The sequence below is a fragment of the Gavia stellata genome, chromosome 16, assembly GCF_030936135.1.
Source record: "Gavia stellata isolate bGavSte3 chromosome 16, bGavSte3.hap2, whole genome shotgun sequence".
Taxonomy (NCBI): Eukaryota; Metazoa; Chordata; class Aves; order Gaviiformes; family Gaviidae; genus Gavia; species Gavia stellata.
Genome location: NC_082609.1, coordinates 12,634,799 through 12,648,569, shown reverse-complemented (window position 1 = coordinate 12,648,569; position 13,771 = coordinate 12,634,799).

The following is a 13,771-nucleotide window of genomic DNA, read 5'->3' as shown; positions in this document are numbered from 1 at the left end:
GGCTGGAGAAACTTCTGCTTGATCAGCTCCAGCTCAAAATCACCATCATGGTAAAAGCGTTGGCAAAAGGGAGGCAGGTTTGCAGGGCAGGAGGCTGCCAGCTCTCTGCAGCGAGAGCCAAGCTTAGGCAAAAGCATGCAGCTGCCCAGTGTGTATGCAGCAGTGTCCAGGGAGAAGATGCCATCTCAGCCAAGAAGGTTGTTATTGTCCCCCTACATCTCACCCCAAACTTCTACTGGCTCCTGGAAACCCATTTGCTGTCGACAAGAATTTTCCCAGCTACTCAAAACCTGAAAGCACAGACTATTCGAATGAAAGCTAAAGCCATCGGGGGCTCTTTGGAAACACACCAGATAAGCTTTCAGTTAGACAGGGCTTGCTCAGAAAATAAACACAACTTCCAGCCATGCGAAGCACGACAGTTCAGGCTATGCCTAATAACAGCAGGCAGGGGTTCCTCTCCGAGCAGCAGGTTTGCCCAGGGAAGTTGCATTTCCTCTATTTAATCTTTTCCATTATTACTGTTCTTTGGATTTCTTTCCCATCTTGAAAGGACTTCATGACCACATGCCGCTATCAGCCATTCATGGTGGAAATGAAAACATGGGGAAAAAAATAGCAGCTCAAGTACGTGCTTGCAGGTGCATCCTAATCACAAAACTTCCTCCCACGCTGCAGGTCTAGGAAGTGGACTGTACCTCCAACACCACTGCTTGTGCGTGCTGTGCAAAGCAGAGGAAATCAAGCTAAGGTGCTAGGGAAAGGAGGAAAAAGCCCGTGAAATGAAAGGTCTTCAGTCTGCTGAGCTGGCCATCAGCATGAGCAGCTCCTGAAAAACAACATAGGTGTCATTCCTTTCTCTTCCTTCTTCCCTTCCCAGCTAACGTAACCTGTGTTTAAATCCTCCGTGGGAGGGAAGGAGGGCTGTGAGTACCTGCTCAGGATAATCCCATCCACATACTGGGCCAGGGCTGTGCCGAGGGCCTGCTCCTAAGCAGGTAGAAATTGTGTTAGCTCCAGCGGTCTGGAAGGAGCTGCAGGCTCCAGCCTCATGGCTGCGGGGCCCCACTGCCTGCACCACGAGGCAGAGCACAGCCTAAAAATAAGCAGATAGAATTTGATCCAAGCAGAATAAATTAAGAGTCAGCTCTTTATTTCTAAGAGGGTTATTTATGGGCCTTAGGCAGACCTCCTTTGTGGAGGAGGCTTCACCCCCTCTCGGCCTCTCTGAGGCTATAGCAGCTCAAGTCTCCGGTATCCACATTTTAGTGCTTGAAGCTTCATGTCCACCAGCCTCTGTGGTCCTTCCCTCTCCCCACCGAGTCCCTGCTGCCTTGCATTGCTTTTCCTACCCCAGGATCTCCATTTCTCTCCCAGGGCTGGTGACTCTGAGCCTTTCACCCATCTGTCCCACGTCCCTGCTCTCAGCTGAGCCAGCTGATGGTGAGGACAGCTCGAGGAGAAAGCCAGACGCTGGTTTGAGGCACTGAATGCCAAGGCATCTGCTTTCTGCCCGGACAGTGGTGCCTGCTCTCTCGGGACCAGTGTGGAGCACTGCTCTGCTGGGAGCCCTCTGCCTTCTCTTGCTCAGCGAACCAAGCAGTACTGATATTTATTCTTTTCTTCCTCCCATTAATTCAGCGATGCTGGTGGCTGCTTTTCTTGCTGGTATCTATGCTGGTGAAGGATAACAGTTTGCTGGAGAGCACAATTACCCAGTTAGCAAACAGGTTATTTTGTAAGGGCTGTGGTCCGCAGGGTCTCCCGCCCCTGCCCATCAAGGACGCATGCACCGGGCCCTTCCCGGGGGCTGGTGTCTCCAAACCTCTGAACAGGGCACGCACTTAGTCCCTGCCTCTGCCCTAGCATGGCCTGGAAAGCCATGGCATAGAAGCAGGCAGAGGGGTGCACAGTCCATGGGCATGTGGGCAGGGGCACCAGGGAGGGATGGAGGTATCTGCAGCACCTGGCAGCTCTGGGAGGAAGGACAAATGTCTCCAGGCCAGTCCAGCCCCAGCTGGGGCCACCAACACCCCATCATGGGGCAGTGTCAGTGGCAACACTCCTGGCCCAAAGCATCCCACAGGGCGGGCACGCCATCCCACCGAGCACCTTCTGCCTGGAGTGAGGAGGTAATGAGACTTGAGAAAGGTAAGAAGAGTTTAGAAAATTCTGGTGGCTTATGCTGATTTCCACTGATCAAACCAACATCTTCTCCCTGCCTGACTTTGTACAGTTTCTGCTCCAGCCGAGTCATTACAACCACCCACCCGCAGAGCTGGAGCTCCACGTAACCACCACCTCCTCCCAGCGGCACACCACGCTTTCGCCCTGGGCCACGCACATGTCGGGGCACCCAGGCACCCCTCTGCCGGCACCGCACTCCAGGGTGCAGTTGCTCTCCTGTGCAAGGTGAGGGCGCGAGAAGATAAGCAGAGGTGTGTCCCCTTGAGATTCACCTTCTCCTTTGGGATTAGGTACCTCTGGAGTCCCACCAGCACTGGCTCCTCCAGGCAAATTCCTGCAAGAGTGGTTATTCTGGAGTCACCACAGCAACTGCTGCCTGTGCGGGAAATGTTGCAGGAGCTAACTTCTCTTGCTCGAGAGAGAAATTAAGGGTGGGAGGGAGGCAAGAGCAGCCCTTTGAAGCTGCCAAGCCAGTCCGTGTGCAAGCTCTCCATCCTTTGTTCCACTGACGCAACTGGGAGTGCCTCTGCCTTGACTGGACTTGTGTCTCTGCCACAGGCAAGCGTAACAGCTGCCCCCTTGGAGGGATCATCATGTACTTGTTTCACTCTGAAGGCAGAAACCCAGCCCAGGAATCTCAGCCGATGTGCTGTGTCTCACAATAGAGTAAGGATGTCCGAAGCAAAGACCTTGCAGTAGGCCACCAGCTCCGTCCACTGCCAGGAAGGAGGGCAGGGGTGGGCAGCCCCCAAGCTTTGTGCAATGGGCTGGGGAAGCCCATGGCCAAGAGCCTTTTCAGGGGAGCAGCCTAATGCCTGGATTCCCCCTTAATTTCGTGAGCAGATAAACAACCAAGCAGGGAGAATTGGGCATCTCCACGGGAGGCTGCAGAGAGCTGGGGGTGGGCAGCTGCCTGGCATTAATGGAGGTCTGACTGCAGATCTCTGGCAGGAGAGTGCTGGTGGGGCTGAGAGGACAGAGAGATGTGGCCGAAAGAACCCAGAAGGGGTGAAAAGAGGCTGAGGTGGACAAAGAGGTCCAGGGGTCCCTGGAGCCCCAGCAGCTGCGAGTCTCCAGGACCAGCTCACAGTACTGCCCACGTGTCCTCCTCCACCTACCTCCTCTCATCTTAGCAAGGAGGATGTTTTAACTGGGGAGGAACTTGCTGTGGAAAAAAAACAGCAGCTAATACCATGGAATACAAAACAATGGCCAGGAGTCCTGTGTGCTGGTGGCACTGAGGTCTGGCAGCTGAGAGGAGAGTCCTGGTCAGACTGGGCACCACCTGCCCCAGGGCCCTGTACAGCTCAACTTCCCCCGTAGCTGCCGGGTTATCCCGGCTCCGGCAACGCGGGGCTTCCTGCCAAAGCGGCAGTGCCTGGCTGGGTGTGCTCTGCCCGTCAATCGCTTCGGCTGAAAGCAGAGCTCCCCTGTGCGTCAGCAGCCATTACTTCATCTCCTTCCCTCCAGCCACAAGATGACTGCAGCGTCAGAAGGACATCTCCATTATTAATGTGTGTAGATGAGGTGCCAGCTCCAGCTCTTCCACTCACCTTGACTCATCAGCCTACGCCCCAGCTGCAGGTCTCTTCCCCAGGCCATGTTGGTGGAGAACCACCAGCCTCGACACCTTCCAGTTAGAGACCTCTCTGTCAAGCCTTGGGTCCTGCTCTCGGCCAAGGGGGATCACAGGGCCATCCAGCAAGGATACGGGGAAGGACACCTGGTTCACGTGGTCTGCTGGGGTGTCCAGCAAGATGTCCGTCCAGGCAACCCACCACAAGCCCTCGGGGACACGGTGCTGTACGGGAGGGAGAGGAAAGACCTGCTAGGCAGATCAGTCGTTACAGGCAGGAAAGGAAGGACTGCAGTAAAGGATCTGTTTTCACAGCAGAGGGATGTTACCCATGGAGAACCACTGACTGTGTCCAGAAATGATCTGAAAAAGTGCAGGGATAGCAAAGCGACCACGTTTGCCACCAGCACTGAGCTTTTCAGAGCAGAGCAGAGAAGGGCAGGCTGCGAGGAGCTGCCGGGTCCCTCTCACCGAGCAGTGGGATGGTAAGGCGGCCAAGGGAACTCCACACAGGCAAAGGCAGAGCAAACACACAGAAACCAGTCCTAACGTTGGTAGCCCAGTGACAGGCTCTGACCAGTGCATCTCCTTCCAGGAAGGAGATCTTAGGAGTAGTGCTAAATGATGTTTGCAAAATGTCTGGAGCAGAGAAAGCAGAAAATTGAATGTTGGAAGTGAGTAGGAAAGAAACAGGACAAGAAAGGAAACACTGTCACTGTGTAAGTCAGTGACGTGCCCATGCTCAGGAGGCTGCGTGCAGGTCTGGCTCTCCCCATTGCCTCCATCTCAAGAGGGATATGGAAGAGGCTCAGAGAAGGAAAGCAGGAATGACCCAAGCTCTGGAGCAGCCTCTGGTGAGGAATGGCTCCATGGCCAGGAAAAGGATGACGGAGAGGGGTGTGATACAGATCTGCACCATCTTGGGAGGCATGTGAGGTTATGGAGGGGTGATTACTCACCATCTCTTCCAGTATGGGAGTACAAGCTCCAAACGAAACTACCTGGAGGGAAGTTTAAAACAAGGAAAAGGAAGTGGTTCTTGGTGCAACATATAGTTAAACCGTAGAGCTCCTCACCACAGGATGTGACAGATGCAAAGCATTGAAACAGGAACTGGATGAATTCATGGAAGAAAAATCCTTTGGGTTATTAAATACAAAGAACCACCATCTCTTTCTTAAGGCTGGAGCACTGGTGGGAGCTGGGGGACTATTCTCAGGAAGTCTTGCTGCGCCCTTGCTCTGTTCCTCTGTAAACATCTGCCGTGGGCCACAGCTGGAGCCAGGATGTTGGCCTAGATGAGCTGTCACATGGCTCTTACGTTTTGTCAAACCACTGCCCTGAGATGAAGCCACAGACTGGGCAGCTCCTTGGGAACATCGCACACTGCGTCCTCACCTGAGGGGAGCCTGGGCTGCTCCGGTCACAGGCTCTGCAGGCAGGGTGCCCCACATGGGCTGCTCATCCCTACCTGTGCCACATGCCAGACCAGCAGTGCCCCCACGAGATGGTCCCATTCCCTTTGGTTTTAAGAGAATAGCCGATAACTGAAGTTCACTATTTTTCTCGAAGCGCTTTTTGGAACGCCTCACCATGGGGAATATCCCTCTGCCCAGTCTCCTTTGGATTTTCAGGCAGCATACAGCCTAATGAAAGCAAATACTTTGCTGCTAACAGCCATCTGGTGATGTCCTTGAGACAGAGGGGAAAAGTGTCTGGGAATTCATGGAAAACACAATACATGTTCTGGTCACAAAAAGTCGTTTTAAAAAAGTTCTTTTGCTAGAACTCAGTCCTGCCTCTGTCACCAGCCGGCACCTCTGCATGCATGTCTCCCCTCTGCTGCTTAATGCTTGCAAGAGTTTTAATCGGCTCAGAGGTGGCAGGAGCTGGCTATTCGGACACGGCAGCTGACTCCAGTGTCTTCTGTTTGTCTGCTGCCACATCGTCTGATGATATGATCTGATCATTGTGATCCTCAGGCAGCCCTACTGAATTCAGTCTGAGTTTGGAGATTTCAGAACATCATCTCCAGTTCCCCAGGGTGATAAAGCAAACATCACGGCAAGGGCACACAGAGAGACACTGTCATGTGCCTGGTGTCCCCTGCAATGCACCAGTTCTCAGCAGCTGGGTACCAGCTGGGTACGGAGATGTGATTCCACCAGCTTTAACAGGAAGATCTGATTCTGGTCTGTCTCCTCTGTGGTTTGGGAGAGGGTCCAGCAGAGGTGAAACGAGGAGAAATTTCTATTTTTAGAAACATTTGTTTTCAGGATAATTTTTCAAAGAGGTGACTGACAGGATGTCATGTGCTCCAGAGACTGAACATACCAGTCGCAGTGTGGGCCACTCTGGCAGCTACCTGAACCTTGGGAAGTGAACAGGACACTTTGCAGGGGAATAATCATTGTAGTTCCTGCCCCAGCCTGCCATGGGAAACCATCCTGGTACAGCAGCACAGAGATGCTGGGGCTATCCAGCACCATGGCTGGCAGAGAGCTCCCAGCCAGGACCTGGTGCCTGTTTTGACTTAGTGCATTGGTGCTGCAGTTCGTGCTGCAGCATCCAAGGGATGCTCTGGATGCATTGCCCACCTTTTGGCCAGCGGTGACACAGAACAGAGGAACGCTGTCACCTGCTGCACCCCACAGATGCGGCAGGTCCACCCTTGGGTGAACGTCAAACACTCATTTCTCTCCCTTTGGTCTCGGAGCTTTCTTTTTCTCCCTGCAGAGGAAGGCAGGTCCCACACATCTGAATTTTCCTAAGAAGCTTCAGAGTGATGTAAATCGCCTGTCTCAGATGGCAGGTTGGGTGCCAGTCCTGGAAGCCTGGCTCCATCAGCCCGGGTAGCATGGACTTGCCATCGGGAGCCATGGCTCAGCCACCGCGCACCTTCCCCTCCTCCGGAGACCCTCTGTGTCCCGCTGGAACAGGATCACAAGAGACCTGGGGACAGCAGGGGAACCGCCTCACTTAAGAGAGAGGTGATGAGTCTTGAGCCTGAGTCACACGAGATTTCAATCTGCTCCCCAGGTAGTAGTGGGCTTTGGACCACGTCAGCAGCACCTGTAATCAGGGCAAGCCATCCTTGCTGTGTGACATTCCTGTGCCAGGTGTCGGTTGCCACCGCACAGACGTGTCCTCGCAGACCCAAAGGAGATGGCTGCAGAAAGGACTGTGGGTATGAGAACTCGGCACCTGGAGCCTCACGCATAAAAATGCCTGTATTTTCATTCGGTCTCAGTGCCGCCAAGACCAGGCGCACAGCAGCAATTAGCAGAGCTGTGTTCCCATCGTGAAGCCACTCTGAAGCTGAAGCTGCTTTCAGGCTGTCAGAGGTGCCCTCCTGCTCTGTAGCAGGGACCAGTCCCCGCCAGCACCCGCTCCCCCTCGGTGGAGGATGATGCAGAGGGAGCTTGTGCTGCTCATGCTGGAGCTGCAGTTGGTGCAGCGCAGAAGAGAGGTTCACCCCTAGCTGGTACTGCTCCCAAATTTGCATCATGGGTGTCAGCGAAGCGCCCTGCTCTTCAAAGCACCCAGCTGCTTCCCAGGGCACACATATAACTGGCCCTGTGCCTCTGAGCAGCAGGCAGCAATTCAGTCTACTGCCAGAAAACACGGTGGCCCAAAGCTGCCTTGCTGTGTCACAGAGCCCGGGCTAAGCTGTCCCCACAGGGTCTCGCTGCTACCCAGCTCTGGGACTGAAGCTGGTGTGTCCCCAGCTGGTTTGGAGCATGGGCATGGCAAGCTCAGGGCTGCCCGCGAGATCCCACAGAGCCATTTCTGTGGCTGCCCACGTGTTGGCTGAAGCATCTAACATGGACACCTGCTTTTGCAAATCACAGCCCCTGCTCCCCTTGAGCTGTGCTGAGCTGCTGTTCATTGGTGCTAAAATTAGCTGAAAGCCCATCAATAAAGGAGCTGTTGAAAGAGCTCGCTCTCAAGAGCATCAAAGCGGGACAGCCTGCACCCTTTTCATCTGCTCATTCTGCTCCTCAGATGATAAGGCGGGACCCACATGGCATGACTGCTGCTCTGGAAGAGATGTGGAGCAGGGCCTTGCGCATCAAGGGGCTGATTGATTTGTTAGTGATATTTCCAGTGCTGCGGCTATGATAACATGTGATGAGCCTTTCCCCTTATCTGGCACTTTCCACCCTGCACTTTTCACAAACACTAATGCACCGGAGCTCATGATGCTCTTTGGAAGAGGGGAGAGACAAAATTCAGGCATAATCAAACAACATCTCTCAGCCCATCGGGTTTTTTTATCTCAACAAGAATCAGCTTTTGAATTACATGAAAAGTTGCTCCATTGAGTAGAGAAGGCGTTCAGGCCTGCAGGTGACTGTTGGAAGGGACAAGACACAAGTGGATCCCTGGGAGGACAGGCTCACGAAGGGGCTGGAGCCCTAGGTTTCCAGCTACAATTTGTCTGGAATCAGGTGCTCCAGCCTGAGTCCAAATCCTGGGATACTTTGCCCAGTAGCGTCCCAGTGCCATGCCCTTGTGCATGGCTTCTGGGAGATGAGCCAGCACTCAGCATCCATCAGAGCTAGTCTCCTTCGAATCTCCCCCAGGATTCAGAAATCAGGAGGGTGGCCTAGGAAATACCATGTTTAAAAATCACAGAGACATTTACAAACAAGTCCCCAGAGGGATGGGGCTCCTTTCTGCTGTGCCATGCTCTCCAGGCTCTCTGGGGTGCTCTCAAACATGTTTTTCTTTCCAATCTTGGGAGGAAGCAGCTTGCTTTAAAAAAAAATGGAAGGAACTGTAATGCCCTGACTCCACAGGACTAACTCCATGACCCCTGAGGAGGTGCTGATAAAAGACACTGCATGATGTGCTGTTAGTGATAAAATCACCAGACTCAGAAGCCCTTGATTGGGCCCCTCATCTGCAATATGCTTGAGTGCTGATCCTCATCCCAAGACAGCCTCTAATTGTTTTAAGATTCAGGAGGTGGGAGACAGAGGGAGCATCCCTGCTGCGGAGGGGCCTGGGGGACCGGGGGACATGGCCTCTGCTCACAGCTCCATGTCATTTCTCCCCCAATATGTAAAGAGATCCAGAGCACCCCAAGAAGAGGGTGATGGGGAGCCCGCTGGGACGGACTGTGCTCAGCTGGCCCCTGCCACTGGAGAGCAGCAATGTCCACCCAGCACAGCCAAAGCCTGCACTGAGCAGACAGGACGGAGCTGGCCACATCCTGCACTCCAGGCTCTTGCTCTGCTGCTGCAGCAGACAGTCTGCACCACCTGCTTTTGTTCCTTTCATCCTCCCTGGCATCCTAAACCACAGCACATGGCATGTATAAAACCCATGTTCCCTAAAACGGTTCAAGAAATTATACTTAGGGGGAAGATTTACTCCCGGGTGTATCAGCTGTGATCTACAAGCTGAATTATTTTGTGTTAGAGGAGACTCACCTCAGTGATTTGAACCTGACTGATTTAAGCAGTCTCACAGAGGAAATGTGCCTTGGATGCCAAATACCAGTACTCTGCACCAGCAGGGTAATTAATTCAAAAGCACTGGAGACCCTGCTGCTGAAGACTTATCCACAGCACTTGACATGCAGTGAATCAGCTGTGCTGCCATTTACATCTTTTTTGGCCCATGACTTCTTCAGAGTCTCTCACCTCATCTCCCAGTGCATCCGCTCAAGTACCCAAAGCAACTTCAAGTCTGACATCAGTGGAAAGTTTGGACCTCAGCTTCACCCTTGTTCAGCAAAGTGTCCCTTCCGATTATGCCAAAGGAAAGGAGATGCAGTTCCTCCATCTACCTACAAACACTTGTGGAGCTGCACAGCCTCTTGGCACTGGTTTAGGGAGGGAACATGCGTTTGGAAATCTTGTGGCCTTTCAGAGAGTTAAGGCAAGGTAAAACAAGGTAACCCAAAGGAAATCAGATGAGCTCCATCAAGAAAGAAACTTTTAGAGATCTCATGTCTCTGAACCTTTTTGCCTGGGTAGATAGTCCGAGCTCTGCAGCAGAGCGAGGGCAATCCAAGCAGCCTGCAGACACTGCTGCTTGGCACTAATATGTTCACTAGATAAACTCCACAGGAAGAGTCTTCCAGGGAACAAGTTCATTGGTAGAGCTTCAGCTGTGCACTAACGGCATTTCCTATGAATCATCAAAATTACTTAAAAATCCCCCTTTTCCTGCAGTACTTAGAAAAACAACTCTCTCCAAACAGCCAAGAATGTCCCAGACTGCAGAATTCCCCTCTAACTTCTTGCAAGGCTTGGAAATGGCACTGTTAGCTCATGGACACCTCCTCCCCGGACCCAAATACCTTTGGTTCAATTCAAGCACTGCAAGAATGAGATTTGTCCCTCTGTCCCAGCCCTGCTTCAGGCTCTGCCCAGGCAGCCAGAGCCGTGCCCCAGCTCCAGGGCCCCTCATGTCCCTTCCCTGCCGGAGGACAAACAAGGCACGATGCTACATCCATGCTGTTGTGGCTGCAGATGATGGGGTCTGTCTGGAGACATGATGTGGTCAAATGCAAGGGTTTTGACACCTCTTTGGTGCCTGTTGATGCCCTTGGCATGGGTGGGTGTCAGGCAGGACATTGCCCAAGGAATATGGAGGTGCTGGATCCCTCCCACCCCACTGCAATGCCCTGGTGAGCCCCACATCACCCTGCTCTGACAGAGGCACCTGTGGGGGAGCAGGGTTTCGCCAGATGGGTGGCAAAGCCACCCCATGAGGTGTCCTCGGGCACACAGACAGGGCCATCCAAAGGTGAGCTACCTCATGTGGGGTCCCAGCACACGCCTGGTTTGGTTCCTACTGGCACAAGCTGCTCCTCTCCAGCCATTTTCCCAAATGCCGTAAGCTCTGGTAAAAATAGCTGGACAGAGAATCAGCTAAGGTCAGTGCAAAGCCAAAGCCCAGGGGCTCAGGAGGGAGGGCAAAGAAGGGCACGCTGCTGGTGTAATGGCGTGGGCAGGGGGAGCGCGAGGAGATGCTAGAGCAGAACGGGTGTCCCCAGACAAGCAACCTGCTGTGTCTACAAACCTGCAACCCAAATCTAATTTAAAACACAAATCCCTCAGCCGTGCCAGAAGCTCACTTGCCCCTCCTGCTAAAGAGCGAAGAAATACTGAGATGACTTTGGCTGCCCAGGACTCAGTAAAACCCATGGGTGGTGTCTTGCTGTGTTCACCTGCACGCGGGTTTTGTCCACTTACAGGGAAAATTGGGGGGAAAACTGCCTTGGGTTCTCCATCTGTCTGAGACAATAAACACTTCAGAGAGCAGACCGGACCTCGGGTTGAAGATATGGACCTTGCTTTTTCTTGGCTACACAGGGTACATAGGATGAACGTGCCCCTCTGGAGAGGGACTGATGCTAGGTGGCTGGAGGGACGAGTCAAAAGACAGAAGACAGCAGTTTTATTTCTGATGATCTTGGGCTTCTGCTGATCCCACTCTTCTTTTTCCTTTGCATCAGCTCCAGCTTTGTTGGACATTGCCATGAGACAATTTGATTCCCTAAACCATGAGAAAACTAGCCTGGCAAAAAAAGGGAATCGTCTCCTGCCAGGTTAGGAGGTGCATTGGCTCAGTGAAGAGCTGGACTGCTGGAGCAGCTGGCCAGGAGTGAGCAGGACTCTGCTGATGGGCAGGGGATGGGATCTGTCAGCTCAGCTCAGCTCTGGGATGTAACTTCGCCCTTTGCGGTCTTTAACTTTGCCCTTTGCAGTCCATATTGCAGAAGCACTCAGGATGTGCATCCCTGGTGCTCCTAGGTCCTACCTGCAGCAGCAAGAGGAAAGCCTCGGAAGATGGCAACTCCACTCCAGAGAGGCTCTGAAATTGTAACTTGACCTGAACATGAGCTGACTGCTCTGGAGCAGAGGCGCTGCATACCCTTTGACTTTTTCAATCGTGATCAGCTTCTGGACATCTAGGATCCATCAGGCTATGAGTCTCCTCCAGCCTCATGCTCTGAATAGTGCTGTTCATTCACTGAGTTAAATTCTGCCTACCCAGAAACACACATGCACCTTTCCTCTTCTCTGAAACTGAACAAAGCTCTCCTTGCTACTGTGGAGACGTAAACAGAGACCCGGAGTGGCTGAGATGTAAATCTGAAAGGTAGGATCCAACATGGTGTCCCCAGCCCACAAAGAGATGTGGTCTGCAACCACGGGAGTGAAGAAAAGGGAAACAGGTTGAGGTCATCTCAGCGTGGCACACGGTGGGACGCTGGCGCATGGGGCTCTCCAGCTCTTCCTTCACGGAGCAGCCCGAGCTGGAGATATGGTGGAAGTTTTCCCCACACTCCTGTCCCAGTGCAGGGGGGTGTTAACAGGTATCCTCACTGCTCCTGGCCAGGGGTGATGGAGCTGCAGCTGTGCTGGTAGGTCTTTCTTCTCTTCCGTGTCCTTTTTTTAGCCCGGTTTATGCTGGCTGACTTCTGCCATCTCTCTGCTATTCTCCAGCCTGTCCTGCAGCCCTTCCCACATTGCCTAGACTGATCCTCCTTTGAATCCCCCATTCCCATCCTTTCTGCAGGACCCATTAGTGAATGCATGTTAAAAATAACCGAGACAAAAAATACCAAATGCTGATTATCTTTTTTGCACAACACCCAACTAGACTGCAGAGGTTTTGGGGAAGATGTGTGCCTGGGTACATTTGCACCGGGCTCGACTCAGCCAGTCCCTGTCCTGTGTGGTGTCCCCTGGCCCCAGGCACCGGCAGTGTCCCCTGGACACAGAGATGTCCCCCAACAGGCAGGAGGTGGCAGCATTGCATAGCCCAGGAGATCCTGCTCCCCTGCATACCCCGGCATGGTCTATTTACTGGCCAGGAGCTGCAGACCTGTTTTTCCAGCTCCTCCAAGGATACGTGACTCAAGCCAAACGCCTCCAAACCGCTCAAATCCCATCCAGAGCAACCATTTAAAACAACTAAACCCCAAAGGCCACTAAGTGCGCATCAGTCCTAAGCTGTCTGCAAATCACCATTAACAGCAATGTGAGGGCAACTGAGGACGCAGGGGCTCTGCATTTAGAAATGAGTGTGATGTTTAAAGATACCTCATTTGCCCTTGAAACTCCAGCCCCCTTAACTAGTGTGTGATGTATCTGAGCTCCTCCGCACAAGATCCACATTCCCTTTGAGTGACAAGAGTGCAGATATTCTTGCTTGCGCAAATGCTCCTTGACAGAACCGAGGTGGGAATGAGTTGGAGGCTAGCTTGCTCTCAGAGCACCGTTTTCATTCTGGTGCATCTGGCACAGTCCAGGCTGATTTTGAACCTTTTGCATTTTATTTTTATTAGAGATGCGGAGAGACCTGTAGTAAAAACTTGGATCCAAGCTCCCTGAAACACATGGGGAACTTGGAGGTGATATTTGCAGTTCAGGGCATTGCTGGCTGCCAATCTTCCTTCCCCATTCCTCCTGGTCTCTCGCTATGGAGTCATCCTGTAGCTGACTGAGTCCACCACAGGAAGAAACACAGGCAAATCACAGACTTCCCTCGCTTCCTAACAGCCAGATGGGCACAAGCCAGGACTTTTTTGCACTTGTGCAGACAGAAAGCATTTGTACCACAGTGCCTTTACTGAGCTAGAAAGCACCATGGTGAGTACAATAAAAGCCTCTATCACCATGTGGATGCTGGTCTGTCAAGAGGACTCCTCTACCTTTATATGAACAACTTCCTACCTATATAGCAGTGTCCTAACCTGGACCTCTTAATCTCACTTTTGTCCAAAATAGTCAGCAATTCAAAAAAAACTGTGCATAGACCAGTCTTAAAATCAAACTTTTTATTATTCTCATGGCTTTGGGTGCACCAGGCAAGCTGGAAAGCAGTTCCTCTGACTGCCCCCCTTAAAAGCAGACACCCTGAGTAGGCTTTCCTTCTGCATACATGAGCTGCATTACTGTAGGAGCTTTCTTTCTCCTGCAGACTGAATCATTTCCCAAATGTAGGCTTGCACAGCAGAAGATGCTGCTCTGACAGGGAGTG